The sequence below is a fragment of the Aegilops tauschii genome, chromosome 3 (assembly GCF_002575655.3).
Source record: "Aegilops tauschii subsp. strangulata cultivar AL8/78 chromosome 3, Aet v6.0, whole genome shotgun sequence".
Lineage (NCBI taxonomy): Eukaryota > Viridiplantae > Streptophyta > Magnoliopsida > Poales > Poaceae > Aegilops > Aegilops tauschii.
The window spans coordinates 14,260,721-14,282,437 of NC_053037.3; the positions used below are offsets into that span (position 1 = coordinate 14,260,721).

The following is a 21,717-nucleotide window of genomic DNA, read 5'->3' on the forward strand; positions in this document are numbered from 1 at the left end:
CGTAAGGGCGCTAGGCGGGCTGCATCTGCTGGTTCTGGCCCGTGTACGGATTGAAGCAGATCCACGGGCCGGGTGCCGCGGGGGGTGAGTGGTGGTGGAGTTGGCCGCACCCCCGCTGGCGTTCTTCTTCTTCTTCGACCAGCGGCCGCCGTTGCTATTGTGGCCGCGTGAGTTGCCGTGGCCGCCTGGGCTGCCGCCGGTGGAGGATCAGGCGGTGTTGCCGTAGAGGGCGACCTGAGACGGCACGGTGCCACCAGGAACGGCGTTGGTGAGCTGGTTCTCGTGCATAAGAAGGATGGAGCGCGTCTGCAGGAAGGTTGGAGGCGGAGCTTGCATCGTGACGAGGGTGGTGATGTCAGAGAAGCGCGGGTTGAGGCCCCGAAGGCATGTGAGGACCAAGGTCTGGTCCTGCACGGGCTGTGTTGGTAATCGTAGCATAATTTTAAAATTTTCCTACGTTCACCAAGATGCATCTATGGATTATACTAGCAACGAGGGGAAGGGAGTGCATCTACATACCCTTGTAGATCGCGAACGGAAGCGTTCCAATGAACGTGGATGACGGAGTCGTACTCGCCGTGATCCAAATCACCGATGACCGAGTGCCGAACGGACGGCACCTCCGCGTTCAACACACGTACGATGCAGCGACGTCTCCTCCTTCTTGATCCAGCAAGGGGGAAGGAGAGGTTGATGGAGATCCAACAGCACGACGGCGTGGTGGTGGATGTAGCGGGTCTCCGGCAGGGCTTCGCCGAGCTTCTGCGAGAGAGAGAGGTGTTGCAGGGGAAGAGGGAGGCGCCCAAGGCTGTAGGTTGCTGCCCTCCCTCCCCCCCCTTTATATAGGCCCCCTGGGAGGGGGGGCGCCGGCCAGATCCCATCTAGGGTGGGGGCGGCGGCCAAAGGGGGGAAGGGGGTGCCTTGCCCCCCAAGGCAAGGGGGAAACCCCCCACCCTAGGGTTCCCAACCCTAGGCGCATGGGGGGAGGCCCAAGGGGGGCGCCCCAGCCCACTAAGGGCTGGTTCCCTTCCACTTTCAGCCCATGGGGCCCTCCGGGATAGGTGGGCCCACCCGGTGGACCCCCGGGACCCTTCCGGTGGTCCCGGTACAATACCGGTAACCCCCGAAACTTTCCCGGTGGCCGAAACTTGACTTCCTATATATAATTCTTCACCTCCGGACCATTCCGGAACCTCTCGTGACGTCCGAGATTTCATCCGGGACTCCAAAAAACTTTCGGGTTTCCGCATACACATATCTCTACAACCCTAGCGTCACCGAACCTTAAGTGTGTAGACCCTACGGGTTCGGGAGACATGCAGACATGACCGAGACGCCTCTCCGGTCAATAACCAACAGCGGGATCTGGATACCCATGTTGGCTCCCACATGTTCCACGATGATCTCATCGGATGAACCACGGTGCCGAGGATTCAATCAATCCCGTGTGCAATTCCCTTTGTCAATCGGTATGTTACTTGCCCGAGATTCGATCGTCGGTATCCCAATACCTTGTTCAATCTCGTTACCGGCAAGTCTCTTTACTCGTACCGCAATGCATGATCCCATGACTAACGCCTTAGTCACATTGAGCTCATTATGATGATGCATTACCGAGTGGGCCCAGAGATACCTCTCCGTCACACGGAGTGACAAATCCCAGTCTCGATCCGTGCCAACCCAACAGACACTTTCAGAGATACCCGTAGTGCACCTTTATAGTCACCCAGTTACGTTGTGACGTTTGGCACACCCAAAGCACTCCTACGGTATCCGGGAGTTGCACGATCTCATGGTTTAAGGAAAAGATACTTGACATTGGAAAAGCTCTAGCAAACGAAACTACACGATCTTTTATGCTATGCTTAGGATTGGGTCTTGTCCATCACATCATTCTCCTAATGATGTGATCCCGTTATCAATGACATCCAATGTCCATAGTCAGGAAACCATGACTATCTGTTGATCAACGAGCTAGTCAACTAGAGGCTTACTAGGGACACGTTGTAGTCTATGTATTCACACATGTATTACGATTTCCGGACAATACAATTATAGCATGAACAATAGACAATTACCATGAACAAAGAAATATAATAATAACCATTTATTATTGCCTCTAGGGCATATTTCCAACAGTTTCCCACTTGCACTAGAGTCAATAATCTAGTTACATTGTGATGAATCGAACACCCATTGCGTCTTGGTGTTGATCATGTTTTGCCCTAGGGAGAGGTTTAGTCAACGGATCTGCTACATTCAGGTCCGTATGTACTTTACAAATATCTATGTCTCCATTTTGAACACTTTCACGAATGGAGTTGAAGCGACGCTTGATATGCCTGGTCTTCCTGTGAAACCTGGGCTCCTTCGCAAGGGCAATAGCTCCAGTGTTGTCACAGAAGAGAGTCATCGGGCCCGACGCATTGGGAATCACCCCTAGGTCGGTAATGAACTCCTTCATCCAGACTGCTTCCTGTGCTGCCTCCGAGGCTGCCATGTACTCCGCTTCACATGTAGATCCCGCCACGACGCTTTGCTTGCAACTGCACCAGCTTACTGCTCCTCCATTCAAAATATACACGTATCCGGTTTGTGACTTCGAGTCATCCAGATCTGTGTCGAAGCTAGCGTCGACGTAACCCTTTACGACGAGCTCTTCGTCACCTCCATAAACGAGAAACATATCCTTAGTCCTCTTCAGGTACTTCAGGATATTCTTGACCGCTGTCCAGTGTTCCATGCCGGGATTACTTTGGTACCTTCCTACCAAACTTACGGCAAGGTTTACATCAGGTCTGGTACACAGCATGGCATACATAATAGACCCTATGGCCGAGGCATAGGGGATGACACTCATCTTTTCTCTATCTTCTGCCGTGGTCGGACATTGAGCCGTGCTCAACTGCACACCTTGCAATACAGGCAAGAACCCCTTCTTGGACTGATCCATACTGAACTTCTTCAATATCTTATCAAGGTATGTACTCTGTGAAAGACCAATGAGGCGTCTTGATCTATCTCTATAGATCTTGATGCCTAATATATAAGCAGCTTCTCCAAGGTCCTTCATTGAAAAACACTTATTCAAATAGGCCTTTATACTTTCCAAGAATTCTATATCATTTCCCATCAATAGTATGTCATCCACATATAATATGAGAAATGCTACAGAGCTCCCACTCACTTTCTTGTAAACACAGGCTTCTCCATAAGTCTGTGTAAACCCAAACGCTTTGATCATCTCATCAAAGCGAATGTTCCAACTCCGAGATGCTTGCACCAGCCCATAGATTGAGCGCTGGAGCTTGCATACTTTGTTAGCATTCTTAGGATCGACAAAACCTTCCGGCTGCATCATATACAACTCTTCCTTAAGGAAGCCATTAAGGAATGCCGTTTTGACGTCCATCTGCCATATCTCATAATCATAGTATGCGGCAATTGCTAACATGATTCGGATGGACTTCAGCTTCGCTACGGGTGAGAAAGTCTCATCGTAGTCAACCCCTTGAACTTGTCGATAACCCTTAGCGACAAGTCGAGCTTTGTAGATGGTCACATTACCATCCGCGTCCGTCTTCTTCTTAAAGATCCATTTGTTTTCTATGGCTCGCCGCTCATCGGGCAAGTCAGTCAAAGTCCATACTTTGTTTTCATACATGGATTCTATCTCGGATTTCATGGCTTCTAGCCATTTGTCGGAATCTGGGCCCGCCATCGCTTCTTCATAGTTCGAAGGTTCACCGTTGTCTAACAACATGATTTCCAGGACAGGGTTGCCGTACCACTCTGGTGCAGAACGTGTCCTTGTGGACCTACGAAGTTCAGTAACTTGATCCGAAGCTTCATGATCATCATCATTAACTTCCTCCCCAGTCGGTGTAGGCACCACAGGAACATTTTCCCGCACTGCGCTACTTTCCGGTTCGGAAGGGGTGACTATCACCTCATCAAGTTCCACTTTCCTCCCACTCAATTCTTTCGAGAGAAACTCCTTCTCTAGAAAGGACCCCTTCTTGGCAACGAAGATCTTGCCTTCGGATCTGAGGTAGAAGGTATACCCAATAGTTTCCTTAGGGTATCCTATGAAGACGCATTTTTCCGACTTGGGTTCGAGCTTTACAGGTTGAAGTTTCTTGACATAAGCATCGCATCCCCGAACTTTTAGAAACGACAGCTTAGGTTTCTTCCCAAACCATAATTCATACGGTGTCGTCTCAACGGATTTCAACGGAGCCCTATTTAAAGTGAATGCGGCAGTCTCTAAAGCATAACCCCAAAATGAGAGCGGTAAATCGGTAAGAGACATCATAGATCGCACCATATCCAATAGAGTGCGATTACGACGTTCGGACACACCATTTCTCTGAGGTGTTCCAGGCGGCGTGAGTTGTGAAACTATTCCACATTTCCTTAAGTGTGTACCAAATTCGTGACTTAAATATTCTCCACCACGATCTAATCGTAAGAATTTTATTTTCCTGTCACGTTGATTCTCAACTTCACTCTGAAATTCCTTGAACTTTTCAAAGGTTTCAGACTTGTGTTTCATTAGGTAGACATACCCATATCTACTTAAATCATCAGTGAGAGTGAGAACATAATGATATCCTCCGCGAGCCTCAACACTCATTGGACCACACACATCGGTATGTATGATTTCCAATAAGTTGGTTGCTCGCTCCATTGTTCCGGAGAACGGAGTCTTGGTCATCTTACCCATGAGGCATGGTTCGCACGTGTCAAATGATTCGTAATCAAGAGACTCCAAAAGTCCATCTGCATGGAGCTTCTTCATGCACTTGACACCAATGTGACCAAGGCGGCAGTGCCACAGGTATGTGGGACTATCGTTATCAACTTTACATCTTTTGCTATTCACACTATGAACATGTGTAACATCACGTTCGAGATTCATCAAAAATAAACCATTGACCAGCGGGGCATGACCATAAAACATTTCTCTCAAATAAATAGAACAACCATTATTCTCGGATTTAAATGAGTAGCCATCTCGAATTAAACGAGATCCAGATACAATGTTCATGCTCAAAGCTGGCACTAAATAACAATTATTGAGGTTTAAAACTAATCCCGTGGGTAGATGCAGAGGTAGCGTGCCGACGGCGATCACATCGACCTTGGAACCATTCCCGACGCGCATCGTCACCTCGTCCTTCGCCAGTCTCCGTTTATTCCGTAGTTCCTGCTTTGAGTTACAAATATGAGCAACCGCACCGGTACCAAATACCCAGGAGCTACTACGAGTACTGGTAAGGTACACATCAATTACATGTATATCACATATACCTTTGGCGTTGCCGGCCTTCTTCTTGTCCGCTAAGTATTTGGGGCAGTTCCGCTTCCAGTGACCACTTCCCTTGCAATAAAAGCACTCAGTCTCAGGCTTGGGTCCATTCTTTGACTTCTTCCCAGTAACTGGTTTACCGGGCGCGGCAACTCCCTTGCCTTCCTTCTTGAAGTTCTTCTTACCCTTGCCCTTCTTGAACTTAGTGGTTTTATTCACCATCAACACTTGATGTTCTTTTCTGATCTCCCCTTCCGCTGATTTCAGCATTGAATATACCTCGGGAATGGTCTTTTCCATCCCCTGCATATTGTAGTTCATCACAAAGCTCTTGTAGCTTGGTGGAAGCGACTGGAGGATTCTGTCAATGACCGTGTCATCCGGGAGATTAACTCCCAGCTGAGACAAGCGGTTGTGCAACCCAGACATTCTGAGTATGTGCTCACTAACAGAACTATTCTCCTCCATTTTACAGCTGAAGAACTTGTCGGAGACATCATATCTCTCGACCCGGGCATGAACTTGGAAAACCAGTTTCAGCTCCTCGAACATCTCATATGCTCCATGTTTCTCAAAACGCTTTTGGAGACCCGGTTCTAAGCTGTAAAGCATGCCGCACTGAACGAGGGAGTAATCATCAGCACGCTGCTGCCAAGCGTTCATAACGTCTTGGTTCTCTGGGATTGGTGCATCACCTAGCGGTGCTTCTAAGACATAATCTTTCTTGGCTACTATGAGGATGATCCTCAGGTTCCGGACCCAGTCCGTATAGTTGCTGCCATCATCTTTCAGCTTGGTTTTCTCTAGGAACGCGTTGAAATTGAGGACAACGTTGGCCATTTGATCTACAGGACATAGTTTAAAGATTTTAGACTAAGTTCATGATAATTAAGTTCATCTAATCAAATTATTTAATGAACTCCCACTCAGATAGACATCCCTCTAGTCATCTAAGTGAAACATGATCCGAGTTTAACTAGGCCGTGTCCGATCATCACGTGAGACGGACTAGTCAAGACCGGTGAACATCTCCATGTTGATCGTATCTTCTATACGACTCATGCTCGACCTTTCGGTCCTCCGTGTTCCGAGGCCATGTCTGTACATGCTAGGCTCGTCAAGTCAACCTAAGTGTATTGCGTGTGTTCCGAGGCCATGTCTGTACATGCTAGGCTCGTCAACACCCGTTGTATTCGAACGTTAGAATCTATCACACCCGATCATCACGTGGTGCTTCGAAACAACGAACCTTCGCAACGGTGCACAGTTAGGGTGAACACTTTTCTTGAAATTATTATAAGGGATCATCTTACTTACTACCGTCGTTCTAAGCAAATAAGATGCAAAAACATGATAAACATCACATGCAATCAAATAGTGACATGATATGGCCAATATCATCATGCTCCTTTGATCTCCATCTTCGGGGCACCATGATCATCTTCGTCACCGGCATGACACCATGATCTCCATCATCATGATCTCCATCATTGTGTCTTCATGAAGTCGTCACGCCAACGATTACTTCTACTTCTATGGCTAACGCGTTTAGCAACAAAGTAAAGTAATTTACATGGCGTTATTCAATGACACGCAGGTCATACAAAATAACAAAGACAACTCCTATGGCTCCTGCCGGTTGTCATACTCATCGACATGCAAGTCGTGATTCCTATTACAAGAATATGATCAATCTCATACATCACATATATCATTCATCACATCTTCTGGCCATATCACATCACATAACACATGCTGCAAAAACAAGTTAGACGTCCTCTAATTGTTGTTGCAAGTTTTTACGTGGTTTGTAGGTTTCTAGCAAGAATGTTTCTTACCTACGTATGACCACAACGTGATTTGCCAATTTCTATTTACCCTTCATAAGGACCCTTTTCATCGAATCCGTTCCGACTAAAGTAGGAGAGACAAACACCCGCTAGCCACCTTATGCAACTAGTGCATGTCAGTCGGTGGAACCTGTCTCACGTAAGCGTACGTGTAAGGTCGGTCCGGGCCGCTTCATCCTACAATGCCGCCGAAACAAGAAACGACTAGTAGCGGCAAGAAGAATTGGCAAACTCAACGCCCACAACTGCTTTGTGTTCTACTCGTGCATAGTAACTACGCATAGGCCTGGCTCATGATGCCACTGTTGGTAATCGTAGCATAATTTTAAAATTTTCCTACGCTCACCAAGATGCATCTATGGAGTATACTAGCAACGAGGGGAAGGGAGTGCATCTACATACCCTTGTAGATCACGAGCGGAAGCATTCCAATGAACGTGGATGACGGAGTCGTACTCGCCGTGATCCAAATCACCGATGACCGAGTGCCGAACGGACGGCACCTCCGCGTTCAACACACGTACGGTGCAGCGACGTCTCCTCCTTCTTGATCCAGCAAGGGGGAAGGAGAGGTTGATGGAGATCCAACAGCACGACGGCGTGGTGGTGGATGTAGCGGGTCTCCGGCAGGGCTTCGCCGAGCTTCTGCGAGAGAGAGAGAGAGAGGTGTTGCAGGGGAAGAGGGAGGCGCCCAAGGCTGCAGGTTGCTGCCCTCCCTCCCCCCCTTTATATAGGCCCCCTGGGAGGGGGGGCGCCGGCCAGATCCCATCTAGGGTGGGGGGCGGCGGCCAAAGGGGGGAAGGGGGTGCCTTGCCCCCCAAGGCAAGGGGGAAACCCCCTACCCTAGGGTTCCCAACCCTAGGCGCATGGGGGGAGGCCCAAGGGGGGCGCCCCAGCCCACTAAGGGCTGGTTCCCTTCCACTTTCAGCCCACGGGGCCCTCCGAGATAGGTGGACCCACCCGGTTGACCCCCGGGACCCTTCCGGTGGTCCCGGTACAATACCGGTAACCCCGAAACTTTCCCGGTGGCCGAAACTTGACTTCCTATATATAATTCTTCACCTCCGGACCATTCCGGAACCTCTCGTGACGTCCGGGATTTCATCCGGGCCTCCGAACAACTTTCGGGTTTCCGCATACACATATCTCTACAACCCTAGCGTCACCGAACCTTAAGTGTGTAGACCCTACGGGTTCGGGAGACATGCAGACATGACTGAGACGCCTCTCCGGTCAATAACCAACAGGGGGATCTGGATACCCATGTTGGCTCCCACATGTTCCACGATGATCTCATCGGATGAACCACGGTGTCGAGGATTCAATCAATCCCGTATGCAATTCCCTTTGTCAATCGGTATGTTACTTGCCCGAGATTCGATCGTCGGTATCCCAATACCTTGTTCAATCTCGTTACCGGCAAGTCTCTTTACTCGTACCGCAATGCATGATCCCGTGACTAACGCCTTAGTCACATTGAGCTCATTATGATGATGCATTGCCGAGTGGGCCCAGAGATACCTCTCCGTCACACGGAGTGACAAATCCCAGTCTCGATCCGTGCCAACCCAACAGACACTTTCAGAGATACCCGTAGTGCACCTTTATAGTCACCCAGTTACGTTGTGACGTTTGGCACACCCAAAGCACTCCTACGGTATCCGGGAGTTGCACGATCTCATGGTCTAAGGAAAAGATACTTGACATTGGAAAAGCTCTAGCAAATGAAACTACATGATCTTTTATGCTATGCTTAGGATTGGGTCTTGTCCATCACATCATTCTCCTAATGATGTGATCCCGTTATCAATGACATCCAATGTCCATAGTCAGGAAACCATGACTATCTATTGATCAACGAGCTAGTCACCTAGAGGCTTACTAGGGACACGTTGTAGTCTATGTATTCACACATGTATTACGATTTCCGGACAATACAATTATAGCATGAACAATAGACAATTACCATGAACAAAGAAATATAATAATAACCATTTATTATTGCCTCTAGGGCATATTTCCAACAGGCTACCCCACGTCCGCCAGCGCGTCGGAGTGGGCCTTCAGGCGGTGGCAGTAGGCGGTGATGGTGAGGTCGCCTTGAACGATGGACCAGAACTGCGCCTCGAGGTAGACGGCCCGGGTGAGTTGATTGTCGAGGAAGAGGTTCCGGATCAGCGTGTAGGCGTCGTACGCGGTCTGATCCTGGGCCATGATGGTGTCCAGGATGTCGTCGCTGATGGAGCCATATAGCCATGAACGGACGACGTAGTCCTGGCGCTGCCACTCGGCCGTGCGAGCCTCCGGCGGCGTGACGGTGGAGATGTGATCCATGAGCTCGTACTTTCCGAGGAGGACGGTGATGAGCATGCGCCACTTGGCGTAGTTGGACTGCTGCAGGTCGAGGACGACAGGGACGTGCGTCTTGACGCTGGCGACGTGGACGGCCTGGGAGGCCGGCGACGTGAGGGCGGGCGCGATGGTAGCGGCGGTGGCGGCAGAGGTGGAGTTGGTGAGGGTCCTGGAGGTCTGCGCCCCGAGCATGGACGACGACGATGCGGAGGTGGACATGGCGGCGATCTGGAAAGGAGGGAGGAATCGCGGCGGCGCCTAGGGTTTGGGGCGGCGGCGGCTGGGGGTGGGGCGGCGGAAGCTAGGGTTTTTAGGAAAGAAAGGCTGATACCATATAAACGAGAATCAGTTTGAGGGAAGACGCTTCTCAAGGGGCGATCGGCTCATATATATATAGCAAGATTACAAGTCTTGGAGACCAAGAAAGAATCCTATACGCGTATATGTACAACCGTATACAAACGGAACACGCGTGGTTAGCTATACAAAATCATACTTTGACAGTGATTCCTATGTAAATTGTGAACAATTTTTTCTCATTATTTGTTTCAAGGGTCTTTAATTTTCTTTCTTTTTTAGGGCAAGATAGCTCCTAATTCAGTCTACCTTAGAAAATAAAATACCGAAATTTTTATTTACAATAATTAATAAACCAGTAATTCTGAAACTGGTCAAGGCTGGGTGAGAATTTGAAAAATATGAAGGACGCCATTGAGGCCAGCATACAGGGTCGGATGCCATTGTAGACAGCGTCCAGGTCTGGACGCTATTGCAAACAATGTCCAGTTTTGAGGTTTGCCCAGCCATCGTATCTGACTAAACAGGGCCGCTTCTAGTGACAAATGGAACTTCGGTGAGATATAAACCCTAGTACGTGTGCAGTCATCGCTCCTTGACCTCGCCGTACGGAAAGAAACCTCCAGCAGCCGACAACGCAGAGGAGCGGCATCGTCTCACCGACCGCCCTCCATTAGGATCCTCCAATCGATCTTGTGGTTGGTTCATGTTAGTTGTTATACGATCCTATTACATATCCTTTGTTTGAATCTTCTATACATTTGATTCAGTGATTTACATGTGGTTACTTTATAAATGATTGGATTCTTATTCCTGGGTTATGGTTCCTAATTGACTAGTCTATGAGGAACCAGATTTTCTATCGTTAGTCTATAGTAGATCAATTTAAAATTGGGATATTCACTTCATGCACGTTCATGTTTGTAGGTGAGTATAAGAACTTGTTAATCGTTCTGGTTTACATGGATGGTGAAGTGCAACATGAGTCCATTTCTGAAGAAATCAAGAGTGAGACATGTCGATGACTTGGACATGTTAATGTTCGTGCTCAAAACAACCTAAATATCCAAGCTCACTATGATATTGGATCTCCCGGACCACATTATTTTCAATTAATTTCATTATGTGAGGAGAGAAGATGGAACATGATTTTTCAGAAGACCAAGTCCCAGACAGCGTGGCAAGTGATAGAGTTCTTGAAAGAAATATGCCCTAGAGGCAATAATAAAGTTGTTATTTATATTTCCTTATATCATGATAAATGTTTATTACTCATGCTAGAATTGTATTAACCGGAAACTTAGTACATGTGTGAATACATAGACAAACAAGAGTGTCCCTAGTATGCCTCTACTTGACTAGCTTCGTTAATCAAAGATGGTTAAGTTTCCTAGCCATAGACATGTGTTGTCATTTGATGAACGGGATCACATCATTAGAGAATGATGTGATGGACAAGACCCATCCGTTAGCTTTGCATAATGATCATTAAGTTTTATTGCTATTGCTTTCTTCATGACTTATACATGTTCCTCTGACTATGAGATTATGCAACTCCCGAATACCGGAGGAACACCTTGTGTGCTATCAAACGTCACAACGTAACTGGGTGATTATAAAGATGCTCTACAGGTGTCTCCGAAGGTGTTTGTTGGGTTGGCATAGATCAAGATTAGGATTTGTCACTCCGTGTATCGGAGAGGTATCTCTGGGCCCTCTCGGTAATGCTCATCACTATAAGCCTTGCAAGCAATGTGACTAATGAGTTAGTTACGGATTATGTATTACGGAACGAGTAAAGAGACTTGCCGGTAACGAGATTGAACTAGGTATGATGATACCGACGATCGAATCTCGGGCAAGTAACATACCGATGACAAAGGGAACAGCGTATGTTGTTATGCGGTTTGACCGATAAGGATCTTCGTAGAATATGTAGGAACCAATATGAGCATCCAGGTTCCGCTATTGGTTATTGACCGGAGATGTGTCTCGGTCATGTCTACATAGTTCTTGAACCCGTAGGGTCCGCACGCTTAACGTTCGATGACGATTTGTATTATGAGTTATGTGATTTGATGACTGAAGATTGTTTGGTGTCCCGGATGAGATCACGGACATGACGAGGAGTCTCGAAATGTTCGAGAGGTAAAGATTCATATATTGGAAGGTTACATTCGGACACCGGAATGGTTCGGGTTGTTTCGGATGAGTTTCGGAGTACCGGGGGGTTACCGGACCCCCCCCCCCCCCCCCCCCCGAAGTTCATGGGCCTTCATGGGCCTTAGTGGAAAGGAGAGGAGGGCCACAAGGGAGGGGCCCCCCATCATGGCCAGTCCGAATTGGACTAGGGAGGGGGGCGACGCCCCCTCTTTCCTTCTCCCCCTCTTCCTCCTTCCCTCTCTCCCTCTCTTGTAAAGGAAGGGGAGTCCAACTAGGATTTGGAATCCTAGTTGGAGTCCCCATGGCGCGCGCCCCCCTTGGGCCGGCCACCTCTCCTCCCCCCTTTACATACGTGGGAGGGGGGCACCCCAAAGACACACAAAAGTTTCTCTTAGCCATGTGCGGTGCCCCCCTCCACAGTTACACACCTCGGTCATATCGTCGTAGTGCTTAGGCGAAGCCCTGCACCGGTAACATCATCATCACCGTCGACACGCCGTCGTGCTGACGGAACTCTCCCTCGGCCTCAACTGGATCAAGAGCTCGAGGGACGTCATCGAGCTGAACGTGTGCTGAACGCGGAGGTGCCGTACGTTCGGTGCTTGGATCGGTTGGATCGCGAAGACGTTCGACTACATCAACCGCGTTACTAAACACTTCCACTTTCGGTCTACGAGGGTACATGGACACACACTCCCCGCTCGTTGCTATGCTTCTCCTAGATAGATCTTGCGTGATCGTAGGAATTTTTTTGAATTAGAATGCTCCCCAACAGTGGCATCCGAGCCAGGTCTATGCGTAGATGTTATATGCACGAGTAGAACACAAAGAGTTGTGGGCGATAATAGTCATACTGCTTACCAGCAACGTCTTACTTTGATTCGGCGGTATTGTTGGATCAAGCGGCCCGGACCGGCATTACATGACCGCGTTCATGAGACTGGTTCTACCGACGTGCTTCGCACACAGGTGGCTAGCGGGTGTCTGTTTCTCCAACTTTAGTTGAATTGAGTTTGACTACGCCCAGTCCTTGTTGAAGGTTAAAACAACACACTTGACGAAAAATCGTTGTGGTTTTGATGCGTAGGTAAGAACGGTTCTTGCTAGAAGCCCATAGCAGCCACATAAAATTTGCAACAACAAAGTAGAGGACGTCTAACTTGTTTTTGCAGGGCATGTTGTGATGTGATATGGTCAAGACGTGATGAGATATAAATTGTTGTATGAGATGATCATGTTTTGTAAAAGTTATCGGCAACTGGCAGGAGCCTTATGGTTGTCGCTTTATTGTATGAAATGCAATCGCCATGTAATTGCTTTACTTTATCAATAAGCGGTAGCGATAGTCGTAGAAGCAATAGTTGGCGAGACGACAACGATGCTGCGATGGAGATCAAGGTGTCAAGCCGGTGACAATGGTGATCATGACGGTGCTTTGGAGATGGAGATAAAAGGCACAAGATGATGATGGCCATATCATATCACTTATTTTGATTGCATGTGATGTTTATCTTTTATGCATCTTATTTTGCTTAGTTCGGCGGTAGCATTATAAGATGATCCCTCACTAAATTTCAAGGTATAAGTGTTCTCCCTAAGTATGCACCGTTGCTACAGTTCGTCGTGTCGAGACACCACGTGATGATCGGGTGTGATAAGCTCTACGTTCACATACAACGGGTGCAAGCCAGTTTTGCATACGCAGAATACTCGGGTTAAACTTGACGAGCCTAGCATATGCAGATATGGCCTCGGAACACTGAGACCGAAAGTTCGAGCGTGAATCATATAGTAGATAGGATCAACATAGTGATGTTCACCATTGAAAACTACTCCATCTCACGTGATGATTGGACATGGTTTAGTTTATATGGATCACGTGATCATTTAGATGACTAGAGGGATGTCAATCTAAGTGGGTGTTCTTAAGTAATATGATTAATTGAACTTTAATTTATCATGAACTTAGTACCTGATAGTTTTTGCATGTCTATGTTGTTGTAGATCAATGGCCCGTGCTACCGTTCCCTTGAATTTTAATGCGTTCCTAGAGAAAGCTAAGTTGAAAGATGATGGTAGCAACTACACGGACTGGGTCCGTAACTTGAGGATTATCCTCATTGCTGCACAGAAGAATTATGTCCTGGAAGCACCGCTAGGTGCAAGACCTGCTGCAGGAGCAACTCCGGACGTTATGAACGCCTGGCAGAGCAAAGCTGATGACTAATCGATAGTTCAGTGTGTCATGCTTTACGGCTTAGAACCGAGACCTCAACGACGTTTTTAATGTCATGGAGCATATGAGATGTTCTAGGAGTTGAAGTTAATATTTCAAGCAAATTCCCGGATTGAGAGATATGAAGTCTCCAATAAGTTCTATAGCTGCAAGATGGAGGAGAATAGTTCTGTCAGTGAACATATACTCAGAATGTCTGGGTACCACAACCACTTGACTCAACTGGCAGTTAATCTTCCTGATGATAGTGTCATTGACAGAGTTCTTCAATCATTGCCACCAAGCTACAAAAGCTTCGTGATGAACTATAATATGCAAGGGATGGAAAAGACTATTCCCGAGCTCTTCGCAATGCTAAAGGCTGCGGAGGTAGAAATCAAGAAGGAGCATCAAGTGTTGATGGTTAACAAGACCACTAGTTTCAAGAAAAAGGGCAAAGGGAAGAAGGGGAACTTCAAAAAAGAACGGCAAGCAAGTTGCTGCTCAAGTGAAGAAGCCCAAGTTTAGACCTAAGCCTGAGACTGAGTGCTTCTACTGCAAAGGGACTGGTCACTCGAAGCGGAACTGCCCCAAGTATTTGGCGGATAAGAAGGATGGCAAAGTGAAAGGTATATTTGATATACATGTTATTGATGTGTACCTTACTAATGCTCGTAGTAGCGCCTGTGTATTTGATACTGGTTCTGTTGCTCATATTTGCAACTCAAAACAGGGGCGACGGATTAAACGAAGATTGGCTAATGACGAGGTGACGATGCACGTGGGAAATGGTTCCAAAGTCGATGTGATCGCGGTCGGCACGCTACCTCTACACCTACCGTCGGGATTAGTTTTAGACTTGAATAATTGTTATTTGGTGCCAGCATTGAGCATGAACATTATATCTGGATCTTGTTTGATACGAGACGGTTATTCATTTAAATCAGAGAATAATGGTTGTTCTATTTATATGAGTAATATCTTTTATGGTCATGCACCCTTGATGAGTGGTCTATTTTTGTTGAATCTTGATAGTAGTGATACACATATTCATAATATTGAAGCCAAAAGATGCAAAGTTAATAATGATAGTGCAACTTATTTGTGGCACTGCCGTTTAGGTCATATTGGTGTAAAGCGCATGAAGAAACTCCACGTTGATGGGCTTTTGGAATCACTTGATTATGAATCACTTGATGCTTTCGAACCATGCCTCGTGGGCAAGATGACTAAGACTCCGTTCTCCGGAACAATGGAGCGAGTAACTGACTTATTGGAAATAATACATACTGATGTATGCGGTCTGATGAGTGTTGAGGTTCGCGGTGGGTATCGTTATCATAGATGATTTAAGCAGATATGGGTATATCTACTTGATGAAACATAAGTCTGAAACGTTTGAAAAGTTCAAAGAATTTCAGAGTGAAGTGGAAAATCATCGTAACAAGAAAATAAAGTTTCTACGATCTGATCATGGAGGAGAATATTTGAGTTATGATTTTGGTCTTCATTTGAAACAATGCGGAATAGTTTCGCAACTCACGCCACCTGGAACACCACAGCGTAATGGTGTGTCTGAACGTCGTAATCATACTTAATTAGATATGGTGCAATCTATGATGTGTCTTACTGATTTACCGCTATCGTTTTGGGGTTATGCTTTAGAGACGGCTGCATTCACGTTAAATAGGGCACCATCTAAATCCGTTGAGACGACACCAGATGAACTGTGGTTTGGCAAGAAATCCAAGTTGTCGTTTCTTAAAGTTTGGGGCTGCGATGCTTATGTGAAAAAGCTTCAACCTGATAAGCTCGAACCCAAATCGGAGAAATGTGTCTTCATAGGATACCCAAAGGAGACTGTTGGGTACACCTTCTATCACAGATCCGAAGGCAAGATATTTGTTGCTAAGAATGGATCCTTTCTAGAGAAGGAGTTTCTCTCTGAAGAAGTGAGTGGGAGGAAAGTAGAACTTGATGAGGTAATTGTACCTTCTCCCGAACTGGAAAGTAGTTCATCACAGAAATCAGTTCCAGTGATTCCGACACCAATTAGAGAGGAAATTAATGATGATGATCATGAAACTTCAGATCAAGTTACTACCAAACCTCGTAGGTCAACCAGAGTACGTTCCGCTCCATAGTGGTACGGTAATCCTATTCTGGACGTCATGTTACTAGACCATGACGAACCTACGAACTATGAGGAAGCGATGATGAGCCCAGATTCCGCAAAATGGCTTGAGGCCATGAAATCTGAGATGGAATCCATGTATGAGAACGAAGTGTGGACTTTGGTTGACTAGCCCGATGATCGGCAAGCCATAGAGAATAAATGGATCTTCAAGAAGAAGACTGACGCTGACAATAATGTTACTGTCTACAAAGCTCGACTTGTTGCGAAAGGTTTTCGATAAGTTCAAGGAGTTGACTACGATGAGACCTTCTCACCCGTAGCAATGCTTATGTCTGTCCGAATCATGTTAGCAATTGCCGCATTTTATGATTATGAAATTTGGCAAATGGATGTCAAAACAGCATTCCTTAATGGATTTCTTAAAGAAGAGTTGTATATGATGCAACCAGAAGGTTTTGTCGATCCTAAAGGTGCTAACAAAGTGTGCAAGTTCAGCGATCCATTTATGGACTGGTGCAAGCCTCTCGGAGTTGGAATATACGCTTTCATAGTGTGACCAAAGCCTATGGTTTATACACACTTTTGGAGAAGCCTGTATTTACAAGAAAGTGAGTGGGAGCTCTGTAGCATTTCTAATATTATATGTGGATGACATATTGTTGATTGGAAATGATACAGAATTTCTGAATAGCATAAAAGGATACTTGAATAAGAATTTTTCAATGAAAGACCTCGGTGAAGCTGCTTACATATTGGGCATCAAGATCTATAGAGATAGATCAAGACGCTTAATTGGACTTTCACAAAGCACATACCTTGATAAGATTTTGAAGAAGTTCAAAATGGATCAGTCAAAGAAAGGGTTCTTGCCTGTGTTACAAGGTGTGAAGTTGAGTGAGACTCAATGCCCGACCACAGCAGAAGATAGAGAGAAAATGAAAGTCATTACCTATGCCTCAGCCATAGGTTCTATCATGTATGAAATGTTGTGTACCAGACCTAATGTGTGCCTTGCTATAAGTATAGTAGGGAGGTACCAAAGTAATCCAGGAGTGGATCACTGGACAGCGGTCAAGAACATCCTGGAATACCTAAAAAGGACTAAGGATATGTTTCTCATTTATGGAGGAGATAAAGAGCTCGTCGTAAATGGTTACGTCGATGCAAGCTTTGACTCTGATCCGGATGACTCTAAGTCGAAAACCGGATACGTATTTATATTGAATGGTGGAGCTATCAGTTGGTGCAGTTCCAAGCAGAGCGTCGTGGCGGGATCTACGTGTGAAGTAGAGTACATAGCTGCTTCGGAAGCAGCAAATGAAGGAGTCTGGATGAAGGAGTTCATATCCGATCTAGGTGTAATACCTAGTGCATCGGATCCAATGAAAATCTTTTGTGACAATACTGGAGCTATTGCCTTGGCAAAAGAATCCAGATTTCACAAGAGAACCAAGCACATCAAGAGACGCTTCAATTCCATCCGCGATCTAGTCAAGGAGGGAGACATAGAAGTTTGCAAAATACATACAGATCTGAATGTGGCAGACCCGTTGACTAAGCCTCTTCCACGAGCAAAACATGATCAGCACCAAGATTCCATGGGTGTTAGGATCACTACTATGTAATCTAGATTATTGACTCTAGTGCAAGTGGGAGACTGAAGGAAATATGCCCTAGCGGCTCATGATAAATGTTTATTATTCATGCTAGAACTGTATTAACCGGAAACTTAGTACATGTGTGAATACATAGACAAACAAGAGTGTCCCTAGTATGCCTCTACTTGACTAGCTCGTTAATCAAAGATGGTTAAGTTTCCTAGCCATAGACATGTGTTGTCATTTGATGAACGGGATCACATCATTAGAGAATGATGTGATGGACAAGACCCATCCGTTAGCTTAGCATAATGATCGTTTAGTTTTATTGTTATTGCTTTCTTCATGACTTATACATGTTCCTCTGACTATGAGATTATGCAACTCCCGAATACCGGAGGAACACCTTGTGTGCTATCAAACGTCACAACGTAACTGGGTGATTATAAAGATGCTCTACAGGTGTCTCCGAAGGTGTTTGTTGGATTGGCATAGATCAAGATTAGGATTTGTCACTCTGTGTATCGGAGAGGTATCTCTGGGCCCTCTCGGTAATGCTCATCACTATAGGCCTTGCAAGCAATGTGAATAATGAGTTAGTTACGGGATGATGCATTATGAAACGAGTAAAGAGACTTGCCGGTAACGAGATTGAACTAGGTATGATGATACCGACGATCGAATCTCGGGCAAGTAACATACCGATGACAAAGGGAACAACGTATGTTGTTATGCGGTTTGACCGATAAAGATCTTCGTAGAATATGTAGGAACCAATATGAGCATCCAGGTTCCGCTATTGTTTATTGACCCGAGATGTGTCTCGGTCATGTCTACATAGTTCTCGAACCCGTAGGGTCCGCACGCTTAACATTCGATGACGATTTGTATTATGAGTTATGTGATTTGATGACCGAAGATTTTTCGGTGTCCCGGATAAGATCACGGACATGACGAGGAGTCTCAAAATGTTCGAGAGGTAAAGATTCATATATTAGAAGGTTACATTCGGACACCGGAATGGTTCGGGTTGTTTCGGATGAGTTTCGGAGTACCGGGGGGTTACCGGACCCCCCCCCCCCCGAAGTTCATGGGCCTTCATGGGCCTTAGTGGAAAGGAGAGGAGGGCCACAAGGGAGCCCCCCCCCCCTTCATGGCCAGTCCGAATTGGACCAGGGAGGGGGCGGCGCCCCCTCTTTCCTTCTCCCCCTCTTCCTCCTTCCCTCTCTCCCTCTCTTGTAAAGGAAGGGGACTCCAACTAGGATTGGGAATCCTAGTTGGACTCCCCATGGCGCGCGCCCCCCTTGGTCCGGCCACCTCTTCTCCCCCATTATATACGTGGGAGGGGGGCACCCCAAAGACACACAAAAGTTTCTCTTAGCCGTGTGCGGTGCCCCCCTCCACAGTTACACACCTCGGTCATATCATCGTAGTGCTTAGGCGAAGCCCTGCACCGGTAACATCATCATCACCGTCGCCACGCCGTCGTGCTGACGGAACTCTCCCTCGGCCTCAACTGGATCAAGAGCTCGAGGGACGTCATCGAGCTGAACATGTGCTGAACGCGGAGGTGCCGTACGTTCGGTGCTTGGATCGGTTAGATCGCGAAGACGTTCGACTACATCAACTGCGTTACTAAATGCTTCCGCTTTCGGTCTACGAGGGTACGTGGACACACTCTCCCCGCTTGTTGCTATGCTTCTCCTAGATAGATCTTGCGTGATCGTAGGAATTTTTTTGAATTACTACGTTCCCCAACAGTGGCATCCGAGCCAGGTCTATGCGTAGATGTTATATGCACGAGTAGAACACAAAGAGTTGTGGGCGATAATAGTCATACTGCTTACCAGCAACGTCTTACTTTGATTCGGCGGTATTGTTGGATGAACCGGCCCGGACCGACATTACATGACCGCGTTCATGAGACTGGTTCTACCGACGTGCTTCGCACACAGGTGGCTAGCGGGTGTCTGTTTCTCCAACTTTAGTTGAATCGAGTTTGACTACGCCCGGTCCTTGTTGAAGGTTAAAACAGCACACTTGACGAAAAATCGTTGTGGTTTTGATGCGTAGGTAAGAACGGTTCTTGCTAGAAGCCCATAGCAGCCACGTAAAACTTGCAACAACAAAGTAGAGAACGTCTAACTTGTTTTTGCAGGGCATGTTGTGATGTGATATGGTCAAGACGTGATGAGATATAAATTGTTGTATGAGATGATCATGTTTTGTAAAAGTTATCGGCAACTGGCAGGAGCCTTATGGTTGTCGCTTTATTGTATGAAATGCAATCGCCATGTAATTGCTTTACTTTATCAATAAGCGGTAGCGATAGTCGTAGAAGCAATAGTTGGCAAGACAACAACGATGCTACGATGGAGATCAAGGTGTCAAGCCGGTGACAATGGTGATCATGACGGTGCTTTGGAGATGGAGATAAAAGGCACAAGATGATGATGGCCATATCATATCACTTATTTTGATTGCATGTGATGTTTATCTTTTATGCATCTTATTTTGCTTAGTTCGGCGGTAGCATTATAAGATGATCCCTCACTAAATTTCAAGGAATAAGTGTTCTCCCTGAGTATGCACCGTATCTACAGTTCATCATGCCGAGACACCACGTGATGATCAGGTGTGATAAGCTCTACGTTCACATACAACGGGTGCAAGACAGTTTTGCACACGCAGAATACTCAGGTTAAACTTGACGAGCCTAGCATATGCAGATATGGCCTCGGAACACTGAGACCGAAAGGTCGAGCGTGAATCATATAGTAGATATGATCAACATAGTGCTGTTCACCATTGAAAACTACTCCATCTCACGTGATGATCGGACATGGTTTAGTTGATATGGATCACGTGATCATTCAGATGACTAGAGGGATGTCAATCTAAGTGGGAGTTCTTAAGTAATATGATTAATTGAACTTTAATTTATCATGAACTTAGTACCTGATAGTTTTTGCATGTCTATGTTGTTGTAGATCAATGGCCCGTGCTACCGATCCCTTGAATTTTAATGCGTTCCTAGAGAAAGCTAAGTTGAAAGATGATGCTAGCAACTACACGGACTGGGTCCGTAACTTGAGGATTATCCTCATTGCTGCACAGAAGAATTATGTCCTGGAAGCACCGATAGGTGCAAGACCTGCTGCAGGAGCAACTCCGGACGTTATGAACGCCTGGCAGAGCAAAGCTGATGACTACTCGATAGTTCAGTGTGCCATGCTTTACGGCTTGAACCGGGACCTCAACGACGTTTTTAACGCCATGGACTATATGAGATGTTCTAGGAGTTGGAGTTAATATTTCAAGCAAATTCCCGGATTGAGAGATATGAAGTCTCCAATAAGTTCTATAGCTGCAAGATGGAGGAGAATAGTTCTGTCAGTGAACATATACTCAGAATGTTTGGGTACTGCAACCACTTGACTCAACTGGCAGTTAATCTTCCTGATGATAGTGTCATTGACAGAGTTCTTCAATCACTGCCACCAAGCTACAAAAGCTTCGTGATGAACTATAATATGCAAGGGATGGAAAAGACTATTCCCGAGCTCTTCGCAATGCTAAAGGCTGCGGAGGTAGAAATCAAGAAGGAGCATCAAGTGTTGATGGTTAACAAGACCACTAGTTTCAAGAAAAAGGGCAAAGGGAAGAAGGGGAACTTCAAGAAGAAAGGCAAGCAAGTTGCTGCTCAAGTGAAGAAGCCCAAGTCTAGACCTAAGCCTAAGACTGAGTGCTTCTACTGCAAAGGGACTGGTCACTCGAAGCGGAACTGCCCCAAG

At 46.4% G+C, this 21,717-nt stretch overlaps 1 pseudogene; it reads right to left on the reverse strand.

The window, feature by feature from the left end:
- Positions 1-207: 207 nt before the first annotated feature.
- LOC109771611 (uncharacterized) lies at positions 208-9,732 on the reverse strand (annotated as a pseudogene).
- Positions 9,733-21,717: the final 11,985 nt, after the last annotated feature.